Source organism: Pecten maximus, chromosome 16 (genome assembly GCF_902652985.1).
Source record: "Pecten maximus chromosome 16, xPecMax1.1, whole genome shotgun sequence".
NCBI lineage: Eukaryota > Metazoa > Mollusca > Bivalvia > Pectinida > Pectinidae > Pecten > Pecten maximus.
This window is the reverse complement of record NC_047030.1, coordinates 22596464-22621423: the sequence shown is the minus strand read 5'-3', so window position 1 is coordinate 22621423 and position 24960 is coordinate 22596464. Positions and strand designations below refer to the sequence as shown.

General features: G+C 35.6%; 1 protein-coding gene across 2 annotated transcripts in view; it reads left to right on the top strand.

Moving 5' to 3' along the window:
* LOC117314705 overlaps window positions 1-24960 on the top strand; it is a 59222-nt gene that overhangs the window by 21891 nt on the left and 12371 nt on the right. Inside the window, exon 2 of one of the 2 annotated variants that reach the window (XM_033868793.1) lies at window positions 4340-4408. The exons of the other annotated variant lie outside the window; for it this stretch is intronic. The gene's annotated coding sequence lies outside the window, so the exon portion shown is untranslated. The remainder of the gene's footprint in view (window positions 1-4339; window positions 4409-24960) is intronic. 2 annotated transcript variants of the gene reach the window in all.

Sequence of the window (24960 nt, the reverse complement as noted above, 5' to 3'; positions counted from 1 at the left end):
CCGCAGAGAAAACAGATTATACAATATGGTATGAAACGAAAATATGCTTTCCTGTTTTTCTTGTTTTCTCGTTGTAAGAACAATATTTGAGACGATATCATTATACATAAAGCCATCTTCAAACAACAGTTACAATTATTTTCCATAAGTATTAGATTGCTTCTCTTTGAGCTTAAAAGGTCATTTTCTATATAACAAGAGCTTCTTGATGATTAGGAGAAAGTTGATAGTCTTTCGTCGGCCGTTTACTCGTCATTTATTCATCCAAAGAATGAATTTCAAGCGACATGCATTTAGAACGAGAGGACGATTAATCATAAAATCAGTGCCGAATTCCTATACATTGTCTTAACATCAAATTATTTCAATTCTGAACCCTGCTTTCTTTAACTCATTTCAATAACGTATCGTATTAAAACATACGAGATGAATATTTTTGTTCGAAGCTGGTCCAGAACATGTTCTTTATCACTTGTAATTTCTTAGAAAGTTTTAGTTCAATATCACAAACACATATATTTACTTCGATCTGAAATTTGATGTCCGAAAATCTTCTGCATTACGAGAAAAATAACTAATGATAGCTAATGATATCGAAATAAAGTGTCTGTTTAATCTACCGATGATGATTTAGGTCTCCGTCGTATTTCCGATTTTACCATGTAGCGCTATCATACCTTGTCAAGAGACAGTCACCAAAGCAATTGCCTGCGAACTTCTCGAAGTGCCGTCTGGACTCCTTCTTAATTAAATCTCTCATGTTCTCTATTGTTATTAGTCCCCTACCAGTGAAAACAGGGAGACTATAGGTTTCCTCCCTGACCGTCTGTCCATCTGTCCGTCTGTCCATCTGTCCGTCTGTTCATCCACTTATTTTTCCGCACTTTCTCAGCCTTGCTTCAAGGTATGTTGGTGAAAGTCGATATGTAACTTCAGTGTGAGTAGCTACATATCAAGTTTGATATTCAGGGCTTTTGGGTCAAGGTTAAGGTAACTTGTTACTATTTGTAGCGGTGGTCGGTAGGGAGCATGTATTCCTTTAGCAAAAATCAGCATGTTTGTCTAGTACAGCTCTAGTTCTAACCCTGGCATCGATAAACAAGACTATAATTAAACTGTTCGTATCAACAGGACATATTATGCTCATTAAAATTAATTGACTGCATATATTCTTTTGACAAATCTACTACTGCTATTCCATCTTTTATTATAATATAGATTATCACGCACTCTTTAATCGTTGTCTGTCATACGTCGGTATTATGACATAAGTCAAACTTCGTTATCTCAAAGTATTTTAACTCGAAAAACCCGCCTTTCTCGAAGTAAAGATTCAGTTCCAATAGTAAATATATATACATGTACTGTATGTATACAGTATACTCAGTTACACTAAAAACTCGGGATATCTCGAAGTGTTTTATGACCCAGATGATTCTGTGAAAACGAGGTTAACAATTAACTAACACATTTTATCCAATCATTACATGGTATATATGTGATAAGTTTTCGTTCGGAGAGATACTGGTAGTAGCAGAGAACTAAGCGTTTGTTTTTTCCTTTGTTTTTAATTAACTGACATAAGTTTCGTCCTGTGTGGGAGTCCTTGAAGGTTTACAGATGCTATATTTCAGTAAAATTACATCGCGGTTAAGCGAGTGTTATTTTCATACCTTCAAGGGGAAAAAAATCCCTCCTCCTGTGTATAACAAGCCCGCATAGCTGTACTATTACTGAACACATCAACCCGTATAGGAGTGAGAAAGACTGTCTGCTGCATCACACTGCATGCTGCAAGAGATGACTAATTGTGCGCCCTCGTGCAGAATGGAGATGTTTACATGAACGCAGTTCGCCCTCGTTTTATCGATTTTAAGTCCAACCCCTCCCCCGTTGTGTTAGTGTAATGTTTAGGAGAGCGGGCACGGGAATAAGTACTGCTATTCCCTACTATATTTTGATCATAGGGGAGTAAGGGATGCAAATAAATCTGATGGCTTGATTTAGACGTTATATATTTCGGATCTTTATCTTTCCCATTCTTTTTTTTTTATTATTTATAAGATTTTTTTAAAATTTTATCATTTTTTTTTTAAAACTTTTTTCGTCTGCTCTTTCTTCCGTTACACCGTACAATCTAAACAAAGTGCACACTCTTTATGACGATGCCGCAATGTTATCTTCTGCACGCCATCAGCCCCGAGGTTTTCCTACACGTGATAGCTGGATTCATGTTTTACTAGTGTGTATTCTTAACATCGGCCCTAGGTTATCCTGCACGTGATAGCTGTATTTATGTTTTACTAGTGTGTATTCTTAACATCGGCCCTAGGTTATCCTGCACGCGACCAGGCCCGAGGTTATCCTGCACGTGATAGCTGGATTTATGTTTTACTGGTGTGTATTCTTAACATCCGCCCCGAGGTTATCCTGCACGTGATAGCTGGATTTATGTTTTACTTGTGTGTAATTTTAACATCAGCCCGAGGTTATCCTGCACGCGGTAGTTTAATTTATACTTTAGTGGTGTGTATTCTGCGACGCAATTACTTTAAATATGGCTGTTGTAGATTTTGTACACTTTACGCAAATGGAAGAAGATTTAAATCGAATACATGCACTTTAAAGAAAGGGCAATTTAACAACATTATTATTACAATCGAATTGACGGAATCTTTTGAAATAATCGTCAGAGTATCCAGTCTAATTTAGAACCATTCAACAATTTCGATCTTGCTGTGATAAAATCCAGAAGTTCCCGTTTGGAACTTCACATGTATTTCCAGTGGTTTAACGACATCCATTAATAGCCTATAAATTCAACTCAATTTGAGATAGTTTCATTACGTTTACATTCATTAACCTTTAATTTACAGAACACTAGAGTTTCAGTTTGAAACTTCACACATATTTAGATTTTCGTAATAAGTATAAAAACTAAGACCTATCAACCATCCACATTCTGTACGCCAGAGGAAATAAACTGGGCACAGCTTTGGCTCCTTGATTACGGTTTTATCCATCTGTATATGCACATGCCGCCATTAAATTTCTACAGATGAAATTTCGTTGATGCTACTGTAAAACAATAGTGCATAAATGTATTTATGGAGATGAAATCGTCATTCAATTTCCCTACAGCTAAACATTACGTAATTACTTACTGTAAACGTGGCTATTATCGCAGGGAGTTAATTTCGCGATTTCGATATGTAAACTATAGGCGTGGGGGTAATTTTCGCGATCGATCTAACCATTTGTAGTTCGAGATTGCTCAAATTGATATCCAAATAATACGCATGGGGGACATTTTCGCAATCAAATGACTAATGATAGTAATAAGCGTAAATCCCCCCTCGCGTAAATTTCCACGTTTTCAGTAATTTAAAATCTCATATAATGACTTAAATGGGCCTAACTTTCATGCCTAGTAGTTCTTCCTGACAAATCTCCGTTCATGATGAAGTAAGACATTTGTTTATTTATTTATTGTTAGCTTGAACAATATCCCAATTGTCAAATTCACACAATGCCCCATCTACATTTACACAATGTTGATGTGAAGGTAAAACTGTATGAGCTGTACTTTATTAATTAAGAAAAATGTTACGTCTCTTTTTTCAACAATGAGCAGTCACTAGTATTTTCCAACCTCATATAAAATCCGTTACCCCTGACAACCAGTTCCTTTACAACAGGTTCATCCGAGACTGGTATAACTGTGTTTATTCCCAAATAAGATGAGGACGGAGATGGCTTTGATGAAGAATTGAGTTATCTAATGAAAGGAAGGGCGGGTATTTTGACCTGAATATTGAATCGCGTGTCGACAGTCATTGATGTTAAATACATTTTAACAAGAGCGCAAGAATGCCTCTTGACTAATGAAACCATGGTAACCGGTTCGACTGATGCTACACTGTACATGTACGTCACTGATTTAGAGAGGTCACAGTGTCTATGTCACATGTCAATCAAGTATTGAACAGGAATTAGCCTTTCTGACATAACGTAACATTCAACAATCGTACAATCAACGCTAACTACATTCGAGATGTTTGACGTATTAAATTAGACCATTTCTATCATGGTAATATATAATGATAGTGGTTTATATGGGAAAGTTCGGTAGATGTTATACGTATAAACACATTATAGAAGCACGGTTTAAAACGATCTTAAATTTGATAGAAATAACATTACCCTCAATTCTTCGAATTCAATATATCCAAATAAAATAAATATGTATACAACCCTTTTATGCACTGTTCTTGCCTTATCTCTAGTTCATATATATACGACATTAAAACTCAAGATTCCTCCATGTTCCTTTTTTCAGAGAAATTAAAGAACTGCAATGTCAAATCACTGTCGTGACAATCATTAGGCTGACGTGGGACATATATAAGTAAGTAATTAGCACGAGCTCTTATATTACCTACAATCTACGTTATGACATTGTTAAATGTGATAAAATGTCATGTAACTGAAAATGGAAAATACGTCAATTAAACTTCATCATTTAAACACTAAGTTGGACTATTCCTTCGTCAATTTGTTTTGGGAATGCTCCATTTACGTGCATATGTTACTCAGAAGTTGTCACAGCTGACTTTGACATTTCCTTGAACCAAACATTGACTGTATTACCATTTATGGATCCAACCTTTGAATCAATACTGTGAGAATGCGCTAGAGAATATCTTACATCTGCTTATATATTTAGGTACTGCCCTGGCCTCGACCTCATGATTTATTGCACCCCAATGTATAACTTAGAAATATTTATTACAACTTTCGTCACTATGCAACGTTGTCGTCATCATAATGTACACCGCACTGAACAACCCGAACCGCTAACATGTTGGTAGTGACAAACCGCTACTCCAAGGAATCTGAAAAACAAAAAAATAGCTTTAACATTACAACACCAAAATATATAATATTATATATATATGGACATGAATAAACGTCATTATTCAAACTCAGTTTCGACAAAGGTATGCCAGATGGCACCAAGGAAGATATGTACTCTATATATGAGTTTCATGCATTTCTTCATAGTCTATTAAGATCTGACCTCTAGTCTAATGAAGGTTCTGTCACTATAAGATTTCTTTAAATCATTGGAGTGTGGTCAAATAGAAATAGAACCAGTTTAGCCAAGGAATACTTGTTTCAATTTCCTTGAAAAAAGCAACACATTAACATGGTTTCCTGAGTGCTGACACAGTGTTAGGCATATGGTGTCTGGGTCAATCTAGACTGCAATATTGGAAGACCCTCAAGCTAATCCAATCGAGTATTAAATGTTTACGTATTTGCTTGGCAGGGTGATATGGAGATTGGTTTTCTAATTTCATTTGCATGTCCTGATTTTCTCTGCTTAACACCAGTACCACCGAAGTGAGACCGCGACATATTTGCTCTGTAAGGATACACCTTGACGGAAATGGAGTTTGTAACATGGCTATTTGCCTGTGATACTGAATACACATCAACATGTTAAAGATATTCTTTGTAGATATTTACACTAAAAAAAATACAGGAACTCAATTAATCAGGTCCCACTCCCATCAATATTCCTTAACCTCAAAGAATTCCTCAACTTCAAATTTCCCATAGGAAAAACATTACAAAATTTTCACGAAGGTTTCTGAACTAAGATTTTTTCCTGAAATTCAGCTATTCCTTTCTAGGGAAAATAGTAACTTAATATTAATATTCTTAATTTGAGGAACGTTGTTGAAAGCGTGGACAGATCATTTGCATTGTATTTTATTAATATTATTAATGAGCAGATGCCTAAATACTACAATCATCTATGTTAAAACTGTAGATGGATGCGATACATTTGAATAACAATGTTTGAATTAAAATGAAACTGTTGCCATTGTGCGTAAATACAGTTACGATATTGATAATCTTAATTACTTATTGACTGGGATTTTGGAAAATGTTCATTGAAGTAAATATTCATAGACTTTCCAATGGCGTCAGCGAAAAGCACATTGTATGTGTAATGTATTTACACGATTTGGTAGTGAATGAAGATACAAAGCTGCTATGATCCCAAAACGACCATCCGATATCAACAGGCAGTTCACTTGGGGACTAACACCACTACGCCTGTTAAAAATCAGACTAATCACGGACTTTCATTTTAAGTAAATGCAACCTGAATCCCATTTGGCCAAAGTTACTATGTCTAGTAGATGACACAAAACCTGTACCTGTAACTAAACTCCTTCACTTAGTGAGGTAACACAGACTTATATAGATAACCTGACATATTTGTTAGTTATCAAAATTATGAATCGAGTTCAATTGTTTGATCTGTCAGAAAGCGATTGTGAGTGGCTGATTCTGGTGATGAATTTTTCATTCCCTGAAGTTTTTCATAACCTACTTATCACAAGTTTTATTCATTTGAATAGTGACACGGTTCAGAATATACATGTGTACTTAATTTTTCTTTGAAGATGCAATATTGAATGACATTAAATTCATTAAAAATGTATATATATCGAATAATGGGGCTTTTGCACCTTCCCATCCAGAATTTTGCATATCATTTCATCTATTTCTAGTTTTCTTTTGGTCACCTCCTATCGCTGACGAGTCCTAGAAGACCGAAAAAGCTGTATGGTGCATTTTGGCTCCAATGTACCTTTTGGTTTATTTTGTTAAACGTCCTATCAACAGCCAGGGTCATTCAAGTACATGCCAGGTTTTGGAGGTGACGGGAAGCCGGAGTACTCGGAGAAAAACCGCCGACCTTCGGTCAGTACCTGGCAACTGACCCTCGTAGGTTTTGAACTCGCAATCTAGAGGTAGAGGGCTGTGTGGGGACACTTTGATCACTCTGCCACCGCGACCCCCTACCTATGTATCTAGTTCTTAATTTGTTTGAAGGTGCTAACAGCTGGTGTGTTTTGTACAGTCTTTGGAGGTTTACACAAGTGATTTCTCAGAATAAATTTCATATAACAATAATGTAATATGTAATAAATATTATACAAATGCAGATATATACGACAATGGCGACTTCAAGGACAGAACATGACATATGATGAATCTGATCAGCAATACTAATAATTATGAAAATAGCGAGATAGGAATGAAGGAAAAATTTGACAGCTGTAGATTCTGAAAACGTAAAATGCTTTTAACCTAGGAAAAGTGTGACAAAAAGTGTAGTTAAGATTCTTAAATGTAGCTTCTACAAGTCAATTTGATACATATACTCTTTGCTATTGATAGGCTCATGATACTTTGATGATCGATTTTCCACAAGCACAGAGACCTGCATAAAAGTACAAATAAAAGGAGAAAAGAGATAAATGGTCGTTCGCGTATTTTTCTTTCCAGGACAAGATCATTCTCTAATTCAATGTTTAGCTAAATGGTGAAAAGCTAAGACTCTCATCAGGAATGTATTTCCTTCTCGTGCCAATATTGGTTTCCCCTGAAATCCATTATCGAGGCATCCATGACCATTCAAGAGTTCGCAAACAGATGAAGTACAGCGACACCTAATAAAACTGACCCAGAGGGATTTGTAGCCACAGTTTCGGAGTTTGAGTGTCAACAGTAGCATCTTCCAAAGCGACATTCAATACTATCTTAGTAGCCGAAGGTTCGTTGATGTTATTCCCTAATGTTAACACGGATTCTATATCAGGAATTTGACATCTAGGATAGTAAAGGTAAACAATGTTTCTTTAACGATTTATTTACATTTACATTGGCCATTGTTGCATGGATAATTACGTCGGCCTTTCGCAAATATCAAGGCCGTGTGGTTATAATTTCATAACAAAAGTAAGATCATGACAAATTATTAATTTCATTTCTGATGCTTTATATTTAAGATACTATTGATAGCACATCCGAAAGTCGGTGAATCAAAAGCCTGCATTTTAAAACCGACGGGAGTAATAGTTTTGATAATTTTCTAATAATGATTTGCTAGAGGAACATTAAATATGTGTATGTCCTACTACCATCCTCTCATGGGATATTCATAAATATTTTACGAAACTTGATGGAACTAAAAGGAAATGTTCAGCGAATGACAATATCATGTTCTGGGAGTTACAACGTATTTGTCGATCATATTTCCTTTAATTCAGTTTCCAATTTTACCGTGAAATATTTTTTATTTATTACAGAATGCGTTTGGTTTTCCTTAACTATAAACATAAGCTATATTTTTAACTATTGCACGGCTAAAATGACTATTGCACGGTCACGTGCGAACTATTGAACACCTATTACGCTTTGAAATTTGGTCACGTGCGAACTATTGAACACCTCTGACGTTTCGGAATTTTGTTCTACCCTTTCAAGCGTCTAAGTCACTCAGACGTGAACACTGCCGACGACAGTCTGGTGACTTCTAGGACTACAGGAAAGTCGAGATGGTATTATTTCTAACTGCTTTAGTGATTATGTAATAAAACAAGTATATCATGGGTGTCTGCAATAGTCCAGAATATTTGACCCTCGATACTGGTAATCAACTGATGTTCTATTGCACTCGGTCTTTGGCCTCGCTTGTATAATATGTCATAGTGTGATATACCCTGAAGCGTTCGGCCGCGTCAGTCAGAAATAGACAATCACGTGACTTATGAATTGTGAACGGCAGAACAAACGGCGGTCTCCACAGATCTTGACTTTAAAGCCTGTCAAAATCTACGTTTTCTAAAATGAAACCTAAATTAAGATTTTATATGTATACCATCGCAATAATTCATATTGACCAATCAAAAGCCATTTTTCATATATATATATATCTACATTTATGTACAATTTGACCTAGATCTGTATGACGGGGTCGTTCATGATATAGAAGACGTTTATCCTCCCGGAACATCTAGTCATATTATCCTTGCACTGTTTCAAGGGTCTCAATGCAAAGTTTTATGTTCTTGCTCATATATTTTGCCCTTGTTGTTTTGTTATTTCTGTCAAACCTATTAAGTTTTTATTTGGAAAAAAATTTGAGATATTTTACCACTTTATAGTAGGTTTGTCTTTTTATGTGAACACAATAATATCAAGTGATTACTTCGTTCGATATATTTTTGCGTTCTGAGGTACAATTATTATTTGTCTTCAGCTTACTATGTAGGGACAATTGAGAACTAGATGGGTCGATATCTCAGTTTCCGAGGGATTTCCTGTCCGGTAGTCTATATTGATTTGCGTTCGGAATGTATGTATAATAATTACAGTCATTGTTTGGAAATCCTCTTCAGTTTTAATTAAATGTAAGTATTAAAGAGAGTGATTGTTAGCGTTGTCTGCAAACAGATGCTCCCTTATGATGTCCCTCATCCTGAAACCATTTCTACTCTATTATTTCATACCATACACTGCAGACTGCGGAATCAAAATAAAAATGAACCCAAACATACTTGATGATTTACATGTCTATTCCGACAGAAGTGAGTCTATATCATCAACGAAATAAAAAAAAATGTATACAAATTATGGGACCGTGATGTTGTCTCCGTTCAGCAGTTGTCTCACACGGCTTCAGTGGGTAATTGGGTTGTAACTAATCCAATAAACCTGGTCTGCGGTAGATGCTTCTCATTGTCCTTAGGCGCCGAACTCGACCAATGTGCTGTAAGCTAACTGCGGATCGTGATGAATTAGCTGACGTCCTTATTTTTGAATCCAATCATACAGATAGGTTACTTTTAGGGAAGAATGAAGTGAACATTTTTGCATAGTGTGTGAGCAGAGCAGAAGTACAATTATTTCAACATTTATCGTCTCGCTTTTTAATCCTACTTTTTGCTGTCGTTCTAAGTACTTTAAAAACAGGGATAGTTAATGATATATTCCAAAGAAGATTTACTTGTAATTAAAAATGACTTGTTAAGAGCTCAACAGCGTTTAAACGATCGAGATAAAGATGTCTACTGCCGACCTTCCATCAGAGGGTTCAAGATATGCCTGGTCGATGAAGACTATGGGAAAATTCATGATCAACATCATTATTTCATTTTGAGATGTCCTATTTCCATGTACAAAACACAAAAGACACCTAATGATTGAAACGGTTACTCACGAGCACTCTGTTATTCAGTCCTTTTTCACTTTCTCGATTTCATCTGTGTATAGTAATATAATCCGTTCCAATTTGGGCTAGGTCATACATATACATCATCTGTTGAATTAAAACAATCAATATTACTAAATTGTCTAATATAATTTTTATAATCATAATATTACTCCTATTATATTACGACTGTGGTTTAATGCAGAAGCGTTAATTATATGACAGAATGAAAAGAGATAAATCTGTCAGATGTAACTGTTTGTTTCAAATTTCACAAAATTTTGTCTATTTTATGGGATAAAACTGATATTAACATATTCCTATTGAATACACATTGATATTATCAGAGTAAAGCGGCTATAAACTTGAAACTTTTCAAAACGTAACATATAGTAAGATTAACTTTCCCCTCCTTGATTGTAAAATGCCAGCTTTCTGCTTATTGCGTTTATAGCTGATTCACTCTGGATAACGATTATATACAGATGTTCACCCTTCTGTTAGCATCAATTTAATATATGTTACGTTTGAATTACTGTAACCAAGGTACAGTTGTTGTCAATTCGTTCTTACCTTGGATTAACCGTAAGTTTGTGTACGTTTTAGATTGCAACATCCTTATCCTGTTGTGGGATTTGTGGTGTGACGGGAGAACACTTATGTGGTAAAACAGATATCACGTGGCGTATTTGGAATAAAAGAAACACGATCGAATAGTTTATTACATTAAAAATTATCATGATATATAGTGAAATCTTAAACACGTCACTAATTATGTTATATTGCCAATGAAGCAGGACATTAAGATCCACATAAACTTATGATATTTTAAGAACTAGTCGATTCTATTGAAATACGCGTAAATTGTACCTGAAATTGTTTCGAAAGCAGAGTTCATCATATTTCTTTTTTTTTTTAATATTCTAAAACAATACTAAACCAATTACTGTAATGAAGTACTTTATACTAATGACGTCTGTTGCCATTATTGCTGCTGATGACGTTTTAGGATTCATGCATATAATTGCATGTTTACTAATTAGGTATGATAATTTGTCAAGTTAACATGATCTTACCTATGGAATGTTTTATTGTTTTGATACAGAGCTTCAAATGACCCCACTTCCGATGACTGTCTACAGATTAAGTTATTTTGTTTTGTTTTTTGTAACTTCATATCGACAGCATAACATAAAGGCCAAAAGTGAGGCTATGTCAAAGGAGACATTAGAAAGAACGAAGAAATAAGAGAAAAGATAAGATTCCCAAATTTAGTCACCTCTGAGGATCATGCAATGGGGCAGCAAATATACAATCCTTCCTCTCTACCTACAGGAAGTAAGCTTGCCTATATCTCTAACTTTAACATTCATTATTTCCATGGTGTTCTCTTTCTTTTTAAAAATTTCCATCTATAATTCAGAAAAAAGACGAATTCTATTTTCGTATTTGTGAGCTGGTATACATATAGTAATATTTCATATATCAATATCGAAACGAGTTGTTTGATGACGTTTTGGTAATAAACATATAGAGCTTAATACGGCAGTGTCTGCCACTGTTACAGGGTAATTTTCTATCGAGTTGATTTAGTGTCACCATTATTTATCAAAGACGAGTGAATATGACACATTGACACCGGTACCTAAATTTTGATTCCATATTTGGATGTATCAGCCATCAGATACAGTCGTAATATGTGTCCTTATTTGTCACTGTAAATCAAATTCATATACATTTTTATTACATTTTTACCAGTGAAATATCAAAAATTATTCATTCTATAAAGTGATATTTTTCACTAGTGAAAAATATCACTGTTACTGATTTGACTGATCAAATCAAAGATTAGAAAATAGCAAAATAATTGACCAATCAGAAAGCCCGACATATATGTCCGCACCTGGACAGGGAGAACTACTTTTTTTGTTTACATTAGGCCTAGTTAGCATACGGGGTAGGTTTTTCGATGATAAAAAATGTAATAAACAGAATATCTAACAGTGTCTTCAGTAATACCAAATATATTTCTCTCGTGTGGCTAATATTTTGATATTGCTGCGCACTCGTGAAAAATATCAAAATATTAGCCCCACTCGTGAAATATATTTGGTATTACTGAAGACACTGTTAGATATCCTCTATATGTTCGTTACCTTCACTTGCACCAAGGTTTCAAATCATACTAATAGATAGATGTCACGATACCTCAAAATAACCGTAGTTTGTGCAGAAGTTATTATATTTTTACCTAAATATAGAACATTGTTTGAATGCTAATGTGCCATTATAAGTATGATGGATTGATGGGTTTATGGAATGATGAATGTATTTTGGATGGATGGATGGATGGAAGGATGGATGGATGGATCGATGGATGGATGGGTGGATGGATCGATGGATGGATGGGTGGATGGATGGATGGATGGATGGATGGATGGATGGATTGACATTTCTAAACGTTATCTTCTTAAAAAAGATAGTTTAGCATGCTATCAACAGGAGATGATTCCTCGCATGATGCATTATTAAATCTTTCAACACAGCGTGTTTTAATCACTATAGTTAATTTGATTACGTGAAGGCATGATGATGAAGGCGCCAGTTAATGGGCTTGAAAATACGCACTAGCGTTAGCACAACGTGTTATTACACAGATTACATTCCATATCAACATATGGCGTGCATTTACCTACTCCCCTGTCGTTATTATAAGATCAACTGTACTATCAAATAAAATCAAGGTAATCAAGTCTTCCCCGACCATCTTGTGAGATATTCATAGGTAGTCAAAGAATAAGTGGATGCAGTGTATTCAGTTTTGTGAAAGAAAAAAAAATGTATTTATAGTTATTCTTTTTATGAAGCTTTGTATAAATCGTTCAGAAAGGAATCGGCCGTGCTCAATAATCTGAATTAATATATTTTATCATATTTTGTTTCATGTTAATCTAGATGTGCGGACTGAATCTTCAGCTTTTGTTTCATGTTAATCTGGATAGTGCGGACTGAATCTTCAGCTTTTTGTCGTGTTAATCTGGATGTGCAAACTGAATCTTCAGCATTTGTTTCAATATAGTCTTTTTTTCTAATATTTTTGTTGTACTTTGGTTTTTAAACGCTGATTAAATGAAACTTTTTAGGTTCTTTGCACGAAAATCTCGATTTAAACATTGCAATGTAATGTATACGTTGTAAGAACATATCTAAGTTAGCTAATTGTAGCGGAAGTAGACTGGAGTGAACGCTTGAGACTAGGCAGCTTAAATAGCATCCGTGAAGAGTTTTGAAGTCAGAGTTCGAGTTCCCGGCCAGTGCGTTACATCTTTCCTTCCCTGTCACATAATGACTTAAGGTTTTCAAGGTCATGCGATTGGTAATACGGCCGATATTGCCACTTCCATAACTTAAAGTCTCTAAATCAACAATATGTCAAAAGGCAAAATTCAGTAGATTTTGCAGTCTTCCGTTACCGCTGTGATCAACGTTGTTATTATGCCTCGAACGAAAACAAAAATGTCGACAAAGAAAGACAAATTTGATCTATGGGGTACTCTGGCAGCCTGTTTGAATATATTCTATCGAACTCGACAAATTATTTCCAAATCCTTTGTGTACGTCATCTTAACCATTTGTAGTTCGAAAAATTCAACGCGTTCTCACAAGTATGATCAACACATCATCACGTGGAACAAAGGGTAAATCTACAACGCCTTTGTTAACCAATTAAGAGACAGAACACTTATCTTATCCGTGGAATATCATAATCTGTCCGACATACAAACAAACGTACAGAGTTCCGGCTTTAAAGTGCCACGTCTGTGAAATATCTTTAAATAGTGAAGACATGATAGAAATAATAATGACAACAATTTTAAGGAAAATATTTTTTTATATTTTTGTTTAATGTAAAGAAAAACCATCACATACGATGTAATTACACTTTCACGGATCACATGTATAGGTTACAAACGAAGGGCAAAATTTATGACTCGTGCACTGACCGGGCCTCGATCTCACGGTTTACAGCTAGTCTGAAATACCCGCAGTTCATATCACTGCGTAACATCCACGTTCTTAAAAAAAGGTTTCAATGGCGCAGTGATGGTCGGCCCAATACCCTGATTTGATCATAGTGGCAAGTCGCCTATAAAATTATATGAATATCTGGATCACAATGTATATACACAGATCGATGCGAATTGTACACATATTATAAATATTCATCACAGTGCAACCACGGCAGGAAATTCAAATCTTTACCTTCGGATCAACAACACATAGTATATATGATACATTGTTCTAATAATTGATATATAACATAGAAACAGAAATGACGTAATATATATATGAACATATATATACATATATCAATCAATATGTAAACTAAAACCAACATTAACACAAACTATATATACACTATTTTCGTAATTGAAATCAATTTTATTGTACAAGAGGGAATTCATAACACACAATAAAATATTTCTACTGACAAACAAACATGAAATGAGTCCATTACTTCTCTCCATGAACAAAAGGAATGTCACACAGGGGGTCAATTAGCAGACAGTCTAGCTGTTAGTTAATGGTTTCTATGGGGTTTGAGACTGGTTTGGAATGAGGCTACCATCAAATTATCGTTGGGAGATGGAAACCCATATACACATTGAGCACAATGGATGAATGTATACGGCAATGTAATAACTATGTCACGACAACAAACAGTTTAAATAATTAGGATACTGTTTTCGAAAATCATTTTTCAATAAAATTGCAAAATCTTAATAGCTAATAAAATTCGATGTGTTATGTGATATTTAAATTTTGAAATTATTATTCATTCTATCAGCATAATGTGTACCAATATACATATATATAATTTATCGCTACCTTGGAATAACATGTACAGAATTATCATGCGTTCTAAGATAACACTGACAACTACACAAAAGGATGTTAGATAAAACTATAACCGCCTGTATTTAACGCAGTATGTTGCTAGTGGCAAGCTTGCTTGCAGCTTAAGGCAACGACAACAGCAATATCATTATGAGATATTTTCTGGGAACTATCGTGTCGCTGATAAACTCATTTTAAGATAGTTGCTTCCTTGTTGGATAGGGATTCAATATGACGTATCGTCGATAAAGCAGAAGACGCTATGGAGCGACGGGTCTAATTTTTCTCGTACGGTTTTATTAAATCCGTATAAATCTTTCTTCATTTCTTTCATGTTAGGAAACATGTGTGTTAATGGTTCAAAGTGTCCTATATTTTGTTGCATTTAATGTCACATTTTTTTTGTATAACACCAAACCATTCGTGAAGTATAGGGCAGAGGATATTAGCTCTTATACCAGTAAACTGCCATTAAATGTGTTGTAATAAAGTGCTATAGATTTATATCAGGTAAAATACTACAAAAAATACGGTCAAACAAGCTATATTTTAGGAATTTGATTCAGATTCCATAATCAATTGCTCATAAAGTTTCTTCTTTGGGATTTATAGACATATGAATCTCGTTTAAAGACCCAACATAATTTCCCCAGCTATCGATTACTGAGTAAGTCGATGTTGTTTCATGAATGTAATAAATGACAAAATTTATGCATAGCGATATCTTAATGGTCCCCACGGATCCCAACATTACCAACAGGTGATAATGGTTATCATTATTACAAAGTTTTTACTACATGAAGATAATAAAGCAGATACATTTGCTTGTTATGATTCAATAGTTTGAAACGTGCTGCAACTGAATGAAGCCCACACGTTACCTGATTACACGGCAGACATCTTGACAGGTGCATCATGGGAGAAAATAATAATTTTCATAGTCATTGAAAATGAAGTTATTGAGATTAAAAATATCATTTTTGCTTTTCCTCCAAATCCCATTTGCTTGGCCATTTTTTCACGGTGAGTTCGGGATTGTTCATTGTAAACTGCATGGATTTTGAAACATATTTGTTGTCACAGTTGTTTCGATATTTAGGGATTTTATACATTTTTTTTTTAAGTTGTTGCCTGCTTAAACGTAACTGGATTTCGGGAAATGCTGATTATCGATGACAGCTGAAAGTTTTATGATCAACTCATTAAGAATTATCTTATTTGTTCATTAACTAATTGGGAAATATTTTAATTGCTCATTACCTAAGGGGCCGCGGTCGCCGAATGGTTATGATGTTCCGACACTTTATAAATAGTCCTCCACATCTTGGTTTGAAACCCACGTTGCACAATTGCCTATTACTGAGCGTAGGACGTTGATTTTTTCTTTGGTTACTCCGGTTTTCCTCCACTTCCAAAATCTGACGCGTCCTTAAGTGATTCTGCCTGTTGATAGGACGTTAAACAAAATAAATCAAACCAAACTCAATCAGCCAATATGAAAGGAGTCGCTTATTCAGCACTCATAACAATGTTGTTAAATATTATTTATAAATTCGTGTTTTGTTTTCAAGCATTTTCAACATTCGACTGCACTTTGTAAGGGCAATTAATATTTTGTTTTGCAAAGAACAATGAAGACCAACAAAGGGGCTTCATATTTCTAAGTGTATTTTCTATCAAGTCGGCGTTACTTTCTGAAAAAAGGTAATTCAATTTCAAACCATTATCGTTTACTTTATCTCTATAACTAAAGTATAAAAAAAAGTAACCGCAGTAGCCCAAATATATCCGGATGTTCATCTGATATGCTTGTTAGAAAATTTTCAGTTTCGATGGGGAATATTAACTGAACTTAAATGAAAGACGTTTGGATTTCTATGGGTTTTGATCATGAAATTGTATTTCATCAGAAGGAAAACATGCATAGTGATATGTTAATTGTTCCCAATGGTGTAATGGCCGTTATCATTTGTTAGTGTATTGTTTATAAGTTTCGGCTATATGTGTCTTCCCGTGGTATAGAATATCTATTATTACATTTATAATAGAACGATCTTTATCGCAATTTATTAGTCTGTTTTCTATATATGATATGGGTATTTTGAGTGAGGAGATATTTTTGCGAACGTGTTGTAAGGCTCAAATGATTGGATCGCTGTACAATAATAACTTCTTCCTACTCCGAATGTTTCTAATGGTTTATCGACCTTATACAAATCCGATATTGACCGATTTTAAAAAGGTTGATAAAACATCAGAAACCTTCAGGTTATCTACTTATATGACGAAGGAAATACTACTTTTATTGTATAGTTGTTACCATGACTCCGTTTGTTACGGATATGTTATTGGGAAAGGTCTTCGCTCGTCGTAATATTCGTTGTCATGGTGTGTGCGCTATATTACAGCTTAATTCACAAGAGTTGTAGTTTATGATAGTATCGATACGAACGGAAAAAAGAAACATAAGTTCGTTCTTTTTAGTATAACATGTGGTCTAAATTCTACTATATTCTGCACTGAGCTACCTCCGTGCACTTTGAAAGTGTTCCTAAATAAAAAATTGATTAGGCTTCTCGATGCTGCAGATTTTTCAAGTAAGCGTGCATTTGGTGTACTCTAGCACCATTTGTGTTTGTAAATCTATACAAATCGAACTTTGGAATAGTACAGATCAGTTACACAACATTTCTTTTCGAAGCGATTGTACAGCGAAATTCTGCAATCGAGAGATGTTGGTAGGGGTAGGGCCGTTGCTCTGATAATGCAGTGGCATCCGCAACATCTTGTAATCCAGCATGAGACAACAACCCGTTTAAATGGGCGTCTCAGAGTCACAGGGAGATTGGGTGAAGGTCCCACAAGCAGAAGCCCGCGCATTACTTCGTGACGTCATGATAGAGGCATACATCTATCGCAACTCCGTAACTGAAATTATGAGGGGACGGAGATGGCACGTCAATTTGTCGGCACTCATGTTCGGCCAGTGTGTCCAAGAAGGGTTAGAAATCGGTTGCAGGAGTTTCATGTATTGCCACAACGTCCCTATATTTGTCCGACACTTACGCAGAGGCAACGCCAACGTCGAATGCAGTGGCTACATGTGCAAAAACCTAATCGGTTTCGTTTGGTCTATTGGAGACGCGCGTTGTTCACTGACGAGTCTCGCTTTACGCTTTACAGGTCAGATGGTCACAACGCGTCTATCGATGTCGTGGTGAGCGATAGTCTGACAACAGAATCAGGGGAGGGTCTTTTATGGTATGATATATTAAGGCGTGAAAACACTTAATGGCATCAATTGCAAGCTTACAACAGTAAGGCATTGGGATCAGGTCTTGAGAACACACGTTCTTCCTCTTATCCATCAACGTAACCTTACGTTGCAGCAGGATAACGCGAGACCCCATGTCGCTAGCGTTTGTCGTGACTTTCTGACTCAACACAACGGTCCAGTTCTTGATTGGCCACCATACAGTCCAGATATGTCTCAAATCGAACATTCTAAACCTGAGCTAGACATGAGGGTTAGGAATCGCGCCAACGTCCCAGAAAACGTCGCTCAACTCCCACAGGCTCTTATTTAGGGGTGGGATAATATTCCTCAAAGGGCAATAAACACCTTGATGGGGTCATTGTTGAGGAGAGAAAAGCAGCGACTCATGCCAGGGGTAGGCACATACGCTACTGATTAAAATCAGTAAACGGCATATAGTACCATTGTTTTAACGGTATTCAAGCAAACACCGTCTGTGATAGAACAACAAAAAATATCGTAATGTATTCAGTAATGATGAAATAATCGAGAAACCAACACCATGAACACATCATCAATGAATGATGTAAAGTAATAATTTTCGAAAATAAACTTATCCGTTATCCTAAGCAAACTGCTATTCATTTTGTCCCTTCATGTTTTGAAGGTGTATCAAAGTTAACTTTATTACATTTTTACCAGTGAAATATCAAAAATTATTCATTCTATAAAAGTGATATTTTTCACTAGTGAAAAATATCACTTTTGCAAACATGGCCGCGTCCGGGTCAGCGTACGAGAGAAAGAACAAACGAATAAGGGCAATATCTGACAGTGACAGTGAGTAGGAATGACTTACTGTTACATGAGTGGAAGTTTGTTATCATTAGGACCGAGGAGTGAACAAAATCCGTGTGTTTGTCAGGACTTTCTCCCACTACTAGGCCTGCACAACTGTTTTGTGTGTACACCATTTTGGACTGAGCGCTCATCGCGTAGTGATCTGTGTTGTTTTGACGGGACTTTTATGAGATACTTATATTTTGACAATGTTATGGCAACATTTGTAAAAGATATAAACTTGGATACATATTGAAGTAAAAGAATTGATTAAAATATTTTTTGAACTAGTTTTTATATTTTTTGGGATTTTTTGTACTTTGGACTATATTTGGTCGCGTAGGATTGTCTAGACATGTAAGCGGTAAACGTATGCAAACTTTCGCTGTAGGCCTAGTTAGCATACGGGGTAGGTTTTTCGTTGATAAAAAAAATGTAATAAACAGAATATCTAACAGTGTCTTCAGTAATATCAAATATATTTCACTCGTATGGCTAATATTTTGATATTTTTCACTCGTGCTGCGCACTCGTGAAAAATATCAAAATATTAGCCCCACTCGTGAAATATATTTGGTATTACTGAAGACACTGTTAGATATCCTCTATATCTCTTGTCTAAGAGTGTGATGTCTTTTTTATTTATTTATTCATCTATTCATTTTATTTATAATTTTCGTTATTTTTACCTTATTACTGAATCAGAAATATATAATAAAAGTTGATTTGTCGGAGGTGTTTTCAATGATGCGGGTAAATATTTCTCTCCTGGGTCCATAGAATACGAATATGATGTTGATATTAAACGGATGATCTTTATCGCACTTTATTCGCCCGCTTTGCTACAACTTGTATTATTTTATAGAAATGTCTATTCCATTAGTTTCAAATGCCACCAATGATTTCAGACAACACATCGATGTATTAAGCTGAAGATCGATTAACTTGATATAAATATGATAGAGTAAGGACAGTATAATCACACTTTGATGTGGAATTTTTCTCTTTATAATACATTACATTGCTTATCTTACATCTTGTAGAAGAACACATGGATACAGAAAGACCTGTTAATAGGTTTCCGGTTTTTCCCCCCGGGAGTTTTACTGCGTATATCACAAGTTAGGATTTTAACACCAGTCCTGAAAAAGTAAACACATTTGGAATTTGATAACAAATGTTTAAGAAATTTCGATCGTTTTGGTGTATCTACTATGTATATACTGGAATTTGTTATAACTAAGCGAAGACCAAAACACTATATATCTATATATTCCATTCTTTAGGCATCTATATATCCTATTTCATACACAGGAGAAGAGATTCTTATATAAATTCTATGCATTATGATATAATATTATTATCATGTTTTGGGGATCTTATTTCCGATACAAAATAATAATGGTCACTACAACAGATTTGTGTTTTAATGAATAGAGAAGTCAGTGTATGTCAAGCATCATACAGCTGGTTCGTCCTTCTTGGCTTCTTAGTTGCAATTCAGGCCAAATGTGTGATATTCAGAGAATAATTTAGGCAATTGATAAAATCATAGCCTAGAATGGAATTTTCGAAGGTAATGACGTGGAAGATGTCAAAAGAACAAATGAACGTATGGGGTATCCTAAAGCATAATTTGATAGGAAGGGGTATGTAAAATATCCTGTCCGTGCTGGGACTCCAACTTGCGATCCCTCGCTCTCAAGGCAGTCATCCTACTACTTGACTAGAGGGGAATCTAGGCTAGTAAGGTGACCTATACTCTCTACTTTTGTAATAAAAAGAAAATTTATTTATTTTAGATAAGGTAGTGTTCTTTTCATAATTTGCTAGGTGGTTCTAATGTTGCTGTCTGATTACACAACATTTAATACCTTCTTTCAATCCGTGATATCAAATCATTATATGTACTGTTGTCTGTTCCCTAAGCTAGATATGCCGACTCTGATCCCAGACAAAATATTAAAGATATAATATAAAATCAATAAAAATGTTCTGAATGTGCCACACAACACGTCACCTGATACAGATGTAGTAGAAACAAGACCTTATACACACTTTTCGCTGAGGAACTACTTAAACATCACCAAGTGTAATGACCTTAAAATCAAAAAATGTTACAAGTCAATATGCCCGACTATAGGGCTATGTCACATACATATCGGCAGAAAGAGTAAAAAGGAATACGTACCTGACTGTTCATTAACTTCCCGATATGTTCAAATCGCATAGACCTTAAAATCAAAGAATTTTACTACAAGCTATGACCGACCTCTACCACTATCCTATCCTATCCTCAGACCACTCTTGGAATAGAGTCTTTTATACATTAACTTCAACATGTCCATGTACCGTCTTACTGATAGTCCTACTGATATCATACAATTATTTCACTTGTTTTTTTTGTTTTTGTTTGTTTTTTTGTTTTTTTTAGAAATGAAATCTCCAATTGTCGCACTAATATAAAAAAACAAATACGATCCGAGAAGGATCCTTGCGCTCACCATTAAATGATGTTTTAGTTCCATTTATGAAAAAGATGTTTTTATCTTTTCCCTTAAATAGCGATATCAAACTTCAAATCTCAAAATTCAATATTGTCATCTTTGCTTAGAGTCATACTAAAATTGCCTGGACACAACTTTGGACCATGGCAAACCTACATGTGAAGTTCGTGAAATATCATTCGAACACTTTTCAGCTTTTCGGGAAATAGTGATGTCAAATGTCAAATGAGAAAATAGTATCCTATCGGAGATCTTGCATGTATGACTAGGGACCAAGACAAACCTACATATGAAGTTTAAAAAATATTCTAAGAGTACTTAGGGAACAAGGGGAGCACTCATATACATATATTTGATAAATATCATTCCAGCACTTCTCAAGAAATAGCGATAGCAAACTCAAAATGTAAAAATTCCAAAATGGCCTCCTGTCGGTCATTTTATTTTCCTATCAGACTGAAAATGTATAATGCACGCACTAAGACCAAGGAGAACATACCTTGAAATTTGACAAAAAACACTTTCTGAGTTTATAACAAACTTTAACTTTGTTTATATTCAAAATGGTTGCTCGTCGGTTATTTAGTTTTTCGATCAGTCTCAAAATTTAGCATGCACAATTAGGGACATAGTAAAACCTAAATGTGATATTTGAGAAAGATACATTAAGAACTTTCTACGGACGGACGGACGGACGGACGGACGGACGAAGAACGAACGACGGACAACAGGCAACGAACGAAGGGCAATTTGAACAGCCCACGTTAGAACTTGCAACAACAGCAATACCTATATACTGCGTAGTAAGGTTACTCGGTCTTTACCTCGTAAGAATATTTCTGTATTGTGTTGGATTGATTCCAAGACGCTGCATTAACTGTGTGAACATTGTGGCCACACAATTACTTAACAAGTCTATGTAATCAACACACCCTAATTAATAGCTGCTTTATCGGGGACTTTAAGATTTTAATATCTTACAAATAGACAGACTCAAGTTATCTTGATTAAAAAGAAATAATTATCGGCTTTTAAGCCCTAGTAATACCATTTCTTAGGGAGCAGATGTACAATCAAGCTATCCTAAGCAATACGCATGCGCTGACTATGGCTTTCCGGTGTCACGATTACTTATTAGAACTCAACTTAAAACTGAAAATTAGTAGAATAGAAATTATGTTTTTAATAACTACGAACCGCGGAATATTCCTTGTGGAAAGAGAAGGGATACGGTTGCCCCTGTAACACTAATACTTCCTTTGTGAAAACACATTCAAATATACTCTGAACATATGACAATTATTAGTCTTAACCATAAGTTGTTGCGCGTGTAAAAATACTAAAAAAGGTGGACCATTTGGTTAAGATACTTGAGCAGCAATACGTATGATTATGTCTGAGTGCTGCTACAGGATAAGGAGAAGCTCTCATTGCCGTGTGATGTTTATCTCCCAACACGACGTCAGGGTTTAAAAAGTTGAGAATTTAATTGAGGTTTGCAGGCTATCATGCACAGGCTATCATGTGCATAAACAGACTATAATATGCAGGAATTATACAGACTATCATTTACAGTCTATCATGTGCATGCTATCATTTGCTGTCTATCATGTGCAGGCTATCATGCGCATGCTATCATTTGTAGTCTATCGTGTGCAGGCTATCATGCGCATGCTATCATTTGTAGTCTATCATGTGCAGGCTATATTGTACAGGCTATCATGTAATGTTTCTAGAGTGATATTTGATAAACTAAGACAGCTAATTGTATGTAATGAATCATTATTTTGTTAGAAAGTGCAAACTTATATCAGTTATTTAATTTCTGTGAGATGACAAATACACTGCCTGGGTTAAATCCGGTACTTCCCTGGTATAAATGTAGAATGCTTAACTGTACAAGAACATTTTGCATTTGGCGTTTATCTGTCTCAACTCCCCTATACTATCGGTGGTCTCTGTTTAATATGTATTTGTTTCGTCAGCCGGAATTGTATTAAGTAATGTACAAGTAAATATCAGGATATAGATAAAGTGTTCCTAAGAGATAAATGCGGTGTGTGGAAAAGACAGAAAGTGATGGAGAAGAACAGCGTTTAGACGATTCTTTAGAGGGATCGTGAGAGGGAGACAGGAGAGTAGAGTGTGTGTAGAAGCCAAAGAGATTGACGGAGATGAAGATATTTTTGGGAATTCGTTAGAGGGATAATGCGAAGGGTGAGAGCCAGGTTCTTTGGAGAGATTGTGCAAGAGAGAGGACAAGAGTTGGAGAGGAGAAGCGTTGGTAGTTTGCTAGAGGGTGGGAAAAGAAGAATCATTAATCGAAGGAATGAATGCAAAGATGAAATATTGGAGGTAGAAGAGAGGGGATTCAGGGGAGAGTAATAATGAAAGACAGAGAGTGTGAGCCAGAGCGTGCAAAGTAGCAGAGAAAGGCAGGGATTGTAGGCTACAACATGCAAGGGTGATATATCGGATGTTGAAAACAAATGGATGCAGAGGAGCGTAACATAGGAAGGCAGGGAGTGTAGGCTACTGCATGCAAGGGTAATATATCGGATGTTGAAGACAACGGGGATTCAGGGGAGAGTAACAGAGAACGGCAGGGAGTGTAAGCCAGAGCGTGCAAAGGAAAATGGGAGGGATCGTAGTGTATGCAGGCAACATATATTGATAAGGGGAGTTTGTAAAGAAGGGAAAGAGGGTGATAGTATGTTTATGGGAGGAAAAGGCATTGATTGCTGGATAAGGGAGCTTGTTACGTAGTATGGTAGGTAAAGGTGGTAAAAGTATGATGTATTGAAGAAAAGGGCATTGATTGCGGGAGAAGTGGAGTTTGTGACGTAGTATGGTAGGTAAAGGTGGTAAAAGTGTGATGTATTGAAGAAAAGGGCATTGATTGCGGGAGAAGGGAGCTTGTGACGTAGTATGGTAGGTAAAGGTGGTAAAAGTATGATGTATTGAAGAAAAGGGCATTGGTTGCTTGATAAGGGAGCTTGTGACGTAGTATGGTAGGTAAAGGTGGTAAAAGTATGATGTATTGAAGAAAAAGGCATTGATTGCGGGAGAATCGGAGTTTGTGACGTAGTATGGTAGGTAAAGGTGGTAAAAGTATGATGTATGGAAGAAAAGCGCATTGATTGCAGGAAAATGGAAGTTTGTGATGTAGTATGGTAAAGAAATTGTGTGATAACAATATTGTTTCATGGAAACGCCATAGATTTTTTAACTGCATAAAATCGTAGTACTCCTTCAAAGGAGAGAGTTAAATGTCAACATATGCATATATCATAACTAATATTCATGTATGCGCGCATACTTGTTAATTACTCTGGACTTCAAATTGAATCCGAAAATGATTACTCCTTATCGCTGTTTCA